Source organism: Anolis carolinensis, unplaced genomic scaffold, assembly GCF_035594765.1.
Source record: "Anolis carolinensis isolate JA03-04 unplaced genomic scaffold, rAnoCar3.1.pri scaffold_10, whole genome shotgun sequence".
NCBI lineage: Eukaryota > Metazoa > Chordata > Lepidosauria > Squamata > Dactyloidae > Anolis > Anolis carolinensis.
This window is the reverse complement of record NW_026943821.1, coordinates 4,687,987-4,696,633: the sequence shown is the minus strand read 5'-3', so window position 1 is coordinate 4,696,633 and position 8,647 is coordinate 4,687,987. Positions and strand designations below refer to the sequence as shown.

General features: G+C 37.5%; 1 protein-coding gene across 1 annotated transcript in view; it reads left to right on the top strand.

Moving 5' to 3' along the window:
- The window catches only part of LOC100558388 (synaptosomal-associated protein 25), a 45,209-nt gene that overhangs the window by 72 nt on the left and 36,490 nt on the right, over positions 1 to 8,647 (top strand). Inside the window, exon 1 of the mRNA XM_062962221.1 lies at positions 1 to 335. This exon is cut by the window's left edge and continues 72 nt beyond it. The gene's annotated coding sequence lies outside the window, so the exon portion shown is untranslated. The remainder of the gene's footprint in view (positions 336 to 8,647) is intronic.

Below are 8,647 nucleotides of genomic sequence, written 5' to 3'. Positions count from 1 at the left end.
TCCAGGGAAAAGTTCATGCCAAGAGAGTTGCCCAGGTGACCGAGCCAAATTGCCTTCTTCTCCATCCATCCATCCCCAACGTCAGGTTGCCGTGGCAACAGCATCCCTGGAGGGGAGAGTGGAGATTGGGTACCAGCCCCAGGCTCCTCCGGCCCCTCCCTGCCCCTCCCTTTAGAACAGCCGCCAATCAAAGGAGCTCCTCGCCTGCCCATCAGGCCTCTCGTCCAATGGGAGGCCTCTGGAGGCGGGGCTCCATCCTCAGCCAGATCTTGGGAAGAAGCAAAGTGGCAGCAGATCCCAAAGCGAAGAAGGAGGAGGAGGAGGAGATCCAACAGGTAAATAACAAACGGGGAGGAACTTTTTGGCGACGTTGTTATTTGGGGCCGGGAAGCATCCTTTCATTTTTCTATAGGAAATCCTATGGGAAAAGTAAATATTTTGAGGAAAACATAGTTGTTATTGGATTGCTGTGAGTTTCGAGTCTCCTTATGGAGAGACAAAAGCAGGATATGAATAAAGGTAAAAATAATAATGATAATAATAATAAACATAGTTGTTACTGGGTTGCTATGAGTTTCGAGTCTCCTTATGGAGAGACAAAAGCAGGATATAAACAAAGGTAATAATAATAATAATAATAATAATAATAATAATAATAATAATGAACATAGTTGTTACTGGGTTGCTGTGAGTTTCGAGTCTCCTTATGGAGAGACAAAAGCAGGATATAAATAAAGGTAATAATAATAATAATAATAATAATAATAATAATAATAATAATAATAACAATAATACAGCTTCGAGTCTCCTTATGCAGGATATAAATAAAGCAGGATATAAATAAAGGTAATAATAATGATAATAATAATAAACATAGTTGTTACTGGGTTGCTGTGAGTTTCGAGTCTCCTTATGGAGAGACAAAAGCAGGATATAAATAAAGGTAATAATAATAATAATAATAATAATAATAATAATAATAATACAGTTTCGAGTCTCCTTATGCAGGATATAAATAAAGGTAATAATAATGATAATAATAATAAACATAGTTGTTACTGGGTTGCTGTGAGTTTCGAGTCTCCTTATGGAGAGACAAAAGCAGGATATAAATAAAGGTAATAATAATAATAATAATAATAATAATAATAATAATACAGTTTCGAGTCTCCTTATGCAGGATATAAATAAAGCAGGATATAAATAAAGGTAATAATAATAATAATAATAATAATAATAATAATAATAATAAACATAGTTGTTACTGGGGTGCTGTGAGTTTCAAGTCTCCTTATGGAGAGACAAAAGCAGGGTATAAACAAAGGTAAAAATAACAATAACAATAATGATGATAATAATAATAATGAACATAGTTGTTACTGGGTTGCTGTGAGTTTCGAGTCTCCTTATGGAGAGATAAAAGCAGGATATAAATAAAGGTAAATATAATAATAATAATAATAATAATAATAATAATAATAATAATAATAATATTGTGATTTTGTGATATGAACTCCAGCATATCTATCTTGTTTGCTGTGTCATAATAAAATAATAATAAACATAGTTGTTACTGGGTTGCTGTGAGTTTCGAGTCTCCTTATGGAAAGACAAAAGCAGGATATAAATAAAGGTAATAATAATAATAATAATAATAATAATAATAATAAACATAGTTGTTACTGGGTTGCTGTGAGTTTCGAGTCTCCTTATGGAGAGACAAAAGCAAGATGTAAATAAAGGTAAATAAAATAAAATAATAATAATAATCTGTGCGCATCATCTAAAAATACATCACACAGTCCTAGACACTTGGGAAGTGTTCGATTTGTGATTTTGTGATACGAAATCCAGCATGTCTATCTTGTTTGCTGTGTCATAATAAAATAATAAGGATAATAATAGCAACAACAACTACATTCTAAAGCCTGGCTGTTGCTGTCTGGGGGCATCCTCTGTTTGGGAGGTGGTTATCTGACCCTTGATTGTTTCCTGTCTGGGAACAGACAGGATTCCACCCCCGCCCCCAGGCAGGAAGCAGCCAGGCTTTGAAGCTGCAAGGCTATTCAATGCTAATCAAGCTGGCCAGTTGCAACATTCACCCTTGCCTCTCCCACACTCAACATCATTCCACAGATATATATATAAACCCCACTTGCCTAGTTTCCAACAGACCTCACAAACCTCTGAGGATGCCTGCCATAGATGTGGGCGAAACGTCAGGAGAGAATGCTTCCTGAACATGGGCATAGAGCCCCAGATATTCACAGCAACCCAATGATTCAGGCCATGAAAACCTTCAAGAACACAAAGTTATTATTATTATTATTATTATTATTATTATTATTATTATTATTATTACCTTTATTTATATCCTGCTTTTTCTCTCTCTCCATAAGGAGACTTTGAAAAGCATGACCATTTAAAATAGACTAATATTTAAACATTTAGTTTTTTAATATGTGTATTTGTGATGTGTTTGTGGTGCTTATGTGTTTTGATTGTTCTGCAACCCACCTCGAGTCATGAGGAGAGGCAGGTAAGAAATAAAATCGAAGCGGAGAGAGGTTTCGTCCTTTTCTAGCAACCTGTTGTTTACTTGTTTACTTGTTTTGCTTTTTTTTGTTTTTGGTCTTAACTCCGGAAAGTTTAGCCAATTCCTTCAAAGTAAAAATTTGCAAAGTAGGTGTGTTTGTGAGACCAAAATGCAAGGAAAAAAGGAGCTACGCAGGAAACCCGAAAACACCCAAGTGATGGGTGCTTGCTATTCAAACTTTAATGTTTACAAAACTGCAATGTTTATTAAACATAATAATAATAATATAACATAATATATAATACATGTAATATTCTATAATATAATATATAATAAAATATTATTAATAATATTATAATATAGTATAGAATATATAAAATATTCTATAATATAATATAATATCTAATAATATAATATAATAATTATTATGTTGTAATATACAATACTATAATAATATAATAATTATTATGTTATAATATAATATAATATAATATAACATCATAATCTATCTATATAAATATAATGTGTATAATTAGGACCAAGTTAACAACAAAACCATTGGGCCAAATCACACCAGTTTTGGCCACAGTATTCATCACTTTCCACGGAGTGACCTTGCAGCTTCAAAGCCTGGCTGCTTCATACCTAGGGGACTCCATTGCTGGCCAACTTGAATATCATTGAATAGCCTTGCAGCTTCAAAGCCTGGATGCTTCATACCTAGGGGACTCCATTGCTGGCCAACTTGAATATCATTGAATAGCCTTGCAGCTTCAAAGCCTGGCTGCTTCATACCTTGGGGACTCCATTGTTGACCAACTTGAATATCATTGAATAGCCTTGCAGCTTCAAAGCCTGGCTGCTTCATACCTAGGGGACTCCATTGTTGGCCAACTTGAATATCATTGAATAGCCTTGCAACTTCAAAGCCTGGCTGCTTCATACCTAGGGGACTCCATTGTTGGCCAACTTGAATACCATTGAATAGCCTTGCAGCTTCAAAGCCTGGCTGCTTCATACCTAGGGGACTCCATTGTTGGCCAACTTGAATATCATTGAATAGCCTTGCAGCTTCAAAGCCTGGCTGCTTCATACCTAGGGGACTCCGTTGTTGGCCAACTTGATTATCATTGAATAGCCTTGCAGCTTCAAAGCCTGGCTGCTTCATACCTAGGGGACTCCGTTGTTGGCCAACTTGATTATCATTGAATAGCCTTGCAGCTTCAAAGCCTGGCTGCTTCATACCTAGGGGACTCCATTGTTGGCCAACTTGAATATCATTGAATAGCCTTGCAGCTTCAAAGCCTGGCTGCTTCATACCTAGGGGACTCCGTTGTTGGCTTCCTTGAATATCATTGAATAGCCTTCCAGCTTCAAAGCCTGGCTGCTTCATACCTAGGGGACTCCGTTGTTGGCCAACTTGAATATCATTGAATAGCCTTGCAGCTTCAAAGCCTGGCTGCTTCATACCTAGGGGACTCCATTGTTGGCCAACTTGAATATTCCTGTTTCCAGCAAGAGGTGGCTTGAAAAAGACAATTCCGAGCATAAATCTGATCCTGTTTCTAATCTAATCTGTCAGCTGCTACACAACACCGATGCGTTAAGTGGTTGCATTAATATCCTGGCTAAGTGAGCCCTTGATCCAATGACTTTGTTGTTGTTTTTTTTAGTTCATTCAGAAGAAGTGCATCATCCTCTTGTGCGTTTGAACTGAGCGAGAGGAGAGGCAGAAAGAGGCACTTAAGCACTCAGCATTCGCTAGCAAGTATGCAAGATAATAAAAGAGCTTGCATTGGCCTATCGTGGATGGCGAAACCGTATTGGTTTTGCAAACTGGTGGCCTATGGGGTATTATAAACACAGGCCTTACCTATCTATGATGGGCCACTAAAAAGCCTACTTAAGACGGCAACCTGGAGAAAATTGCATTGCATTATTAGCCATTATTAAGTTTGATAAGTCATGCTTGGAACTCAATAGGCTCTAATAAATAATAATAATAATAATAATAATAATAATAATAATAATAATAATAATAATAATCTGCCTAAGAAGATCAGGGGACAGAGGACTCTTACAAGTAAAACAAGCAGTCAAAGAAGAAGAACATGCCCTGGCAGAAGATGTAAAGCAAAGTGAAGAACCTGCTTTGATTGAAGTCAAAAATCAGAAACTCCTCAAAACACAACAGACAAAAAACCAGTACAGGAAAACCGCACTACAAACTAGAGCTGACAGCTGGCACAACAAAACACTGCATGGAAAGTTCCTTGACAAAATTGAAGGAAAAGCTGATAAGGAGAAGACCTGGCTCTGGCTCACGAATGGGACCCTGAAGAAGGAGACAGAAGGCCTGATCCTTGCAGCCCAGGAGCAAGACATCTGGACAAAGGCCATTCAGGCCAAGATCAAAAAATCAGCTGATGACCCAAAATGCAGACTGTGCAAAGAAACCGACGAAACCATTGATCATATCCTCAGCTGCTGTAAGAAAGCCGCACAGACAGACTACAAACAGAGGCACAACTATGTGGCCCAAATGATTCATTGGAACTTATGCCTCAAGTACCACCTGCCAGCAGTAAAGAACTGGTGGGATCACAAACCTGCAAAAGTATTGGAGAATGAGCACGCAAAGATACTGTGGGACTTCCAAATCCAGACTGACAGAGTTCTTGAACACAACACACCAGACATCACAGTTGTGGAAAGGAAAAAGGTTTGGATCATTGATGTCGCCATCCCAGGCGACAGTCGCATTGATGAAAAACAACAGGAAAAACTCAGCCGCTATCAGGACCTCAAGATTGAACTACAAAGACTCTGGCAGAAACCAGTGCAGGTGGTCCCGGTGGTGATGGGCACACTGGGTGCCGTGCCAAAAGATCTCAGCCAGCATTTGGAAACAATAGGCATTGACAAAATCACCATCTGCCAACTGCAAAAGGCCACCCTGCTGGGATCTGCGCGCATCATCCGAAAATACATCACACAGTCCTAGACACTTGGGAAGTGTTCGACTTGTGATTTTGTGATATGAAATCCAGCATATCTATCTTGTTTGCTGTGTCATAATAAAATAATAATAATAATTTATTTTTGTACCCAGCCCCCATCTCCCCGAAGGGACTCGTGGCGGCTAACATGGGGCCAAGCCCGAAGATCAAACAGTAAACAGAATAAAATGCATATATAATCCACATCGTCATACAAATAAAGTAATCAAAATTAAAATAACAAAATACAAAATAATACAATAAAACAATAAAATACAAAATGATAAAAGCAAAACCACCATCTTAGGGATACTATTACTGCAGAGTCTCACTTATCCAAACCTCGCTTATCCAAGCTTCTGGATTATCCAAGCCATTTTTGTAGTCAATGTTTTCAATATACAGTAGAATCTCACTTATCCAAGCTAAACGGGCCGGCAGACGCTTGGATAAGCGAATATCTTGGATAATAAGGAGGAATTAAGGAAAAGCCTATTAAACATCAAATTGGGTTATGATTTTACAAATTAAGCACCAAAACATGTTATAGAACAAATTTGACAGAAAAAGTAGTTCAATACGTAGTAATGTTATGTTGTAATTACTGTATTTACGGATTTAGCACCAAAATATCACGATATATTGAAAACATTGACTACAAAAATGGCTTGGATTATCCAGAAGCTTGGATAAGCGAGGCTTGGATAAGTGCGACTCTACTGTATCATGATATTTTGGTGCTAAATTCGTAAATACAGTAATTACAACATAACATTACTACAGTAGAGTCTCACTTATCCAAGACTCGCTTATCCAACGTTCTAGATTATCCAAGGCATTTTTGTAGTCAATGTTTTCAATACATCGTAATATTTTGGTGCTAAATTCGTAAATACAGTAATTACTACTGATGTTTAATAGGCTTTTCCTTAATCCCTCCTGGCCCTGATTGTTTCCTTTGTGGAATTTCCAATTTCCCTGCTTTCAGAGTGTTGCTCTTTATTTACTGTGTATTGAACTACTTTTTCTGTCAAATTTGTTGTATAACATGATGTTTTGGTGCTTAATTTGTAAAATCATAACCCAATTTGATGTTTAATAGGCTTTTCCTTAATTCCTCCTTATTTTCCAACATATTCACTTATCCAACGTTCTGCCGGCCCGTTTATGTTGGATAAGTGAGACTCTACTGTACGTATTGAACTACTTTTTCTGTCAATTTTGTTGTATAACATGATGTTTTGGTGCTTAATTTGTAAAATCATAACCTAATTTGATGTTTAATAGGCTTTTCCTTAATCCCTCCTTATTATCCAAGATATTCGCTTATCCAAGCTTCTGCCGGCTCGTTTAGCTTGGATAAGTGGGAGTACTGTATTATTGTATTGTCGAAGGCTTTCATGGCCGGAATCACTGCGTTGCTGTAGTTTTCCGGACTGTATGTTCCAGAAGCATTCTCTCCTGACATTTCACACACATCTATGGAAGGGATCCTCAGAGGTTGTGAAGCCTGTTGGAAACGTCAGGAGAGAATGCTTCTGGAACATAGTCATACAGCCTGGAAAACTCAGAGCAACCTGTTGTTGTTGTTGTTGTTGTTGTTGTTGTTGTTGTTATTGTTATGTTTATTTATACCCCACTACAAATGAAACACAACACAGCTTACCAAACAATCGGTTCAATACAATTCAATACCCAAAAAGTAAACGAACATTAAAACAGAATTTAAAGCTGAGCGTCCAGGAGGAGTCTAGCTCAGTTTGATCAGAGGGGCCTCTACACTGCACAGTTAATGCAGTTTGGTCCCATTTGAACTCTTCTGGAGTGCCGGGAGTTGCAGTTTGAAAAGGTCTTTATTGAGCCTTCTCTGCCGAAGCTTGCAAACTGTATTAGGTTTCCGTAGCACTGAGTCATAGCAGAGGAAGTGGTGACAAAAGTGCATTGATGGATGGCCATCTATCAGGAGGGATTGAATGGTGTCTTCTTGCTGGTCAACTAGATGGCCCTTGGGTTCTCTTCCAAAGCTAAAATTCTATGACTCAACAGAAGCTGGATGGGGTTGTTGTATGTTTTCCGGGCTGTATGGCCATGTTCCAGAAGCTGGATGGCCATCTGTTGGGAGAGCTTTGATTGTGTTTCCTGCTTAGCAGAAAGGAGGTTAGACTGCATGGCCTTTGGAGTCTCTTCCCACTCTGTGATTCTGTGATTTAATGCTGGCAAACGTTCAGTGTTATTTTCTTTCTGGGCTGTCGGAGAGACGTATCTGAAGACTCATCTGCAATATGGCTTTTGTTTGTTTTTGATTTCTGCATTTTAATCAGATCAAGCCTCTTAATCAGATCAAGGCAGAAGAGATAAACAGAGGGGGAAAAACCAAACACGCATGTCAGAAATATTACAATGGGGAACATTTGCAAATGTCAATGACGGAGAATTGGAGAAAACAAAAATATGCTTTTTTTCCTCTTTTTTCCTATTGTGTTTCATACGTTCCTATACATTTATTGTCCCCCCACTTTCGTGTAAATAATTAGTCTTTTTACATATATGTTTCTTTTGTTTTTGTTTTTCCCCTCCTTTTTCCTACTTTGTTACAAGCTCTAAGTATCAGGAAGTTCTTACTAATGTTCAGATGGAACATATCTATGCATTATACTTTATATTGTTCCCCCACTTTTTATGTATTGAATAATACTTCTATATTTAATAAAATTTATATATATATATATATATATATATATATATACAGTAGTGTCTCACTTATCCAACATAAATGGGCCGGCAGAATGTTGGATAAGCGAATATGTTGGATAATAAGGAGAGATTAAGAAAAAGCCTATTAAACATCAAAATAGGTTATGATTTTACAAATTAAGCACTCAAACATTATGTTATACAACAAATTTGACAGAAAATGTAGTTCAATACGCAGTAATGCTGTGTAGTAATTATTGTATTTACGAATTTAGCACCAAAATATCACGATGTATTGAAAACATTGACTACAAAAATGCGTTGGATAATCCAGAAGGTTGGATAAGCGAGTGTTGGATAAGTGAGACTCTACTCTGTGTGTGTGTGTGTGTGTGTGTGTGTGTGTGTGTGTGTGTAT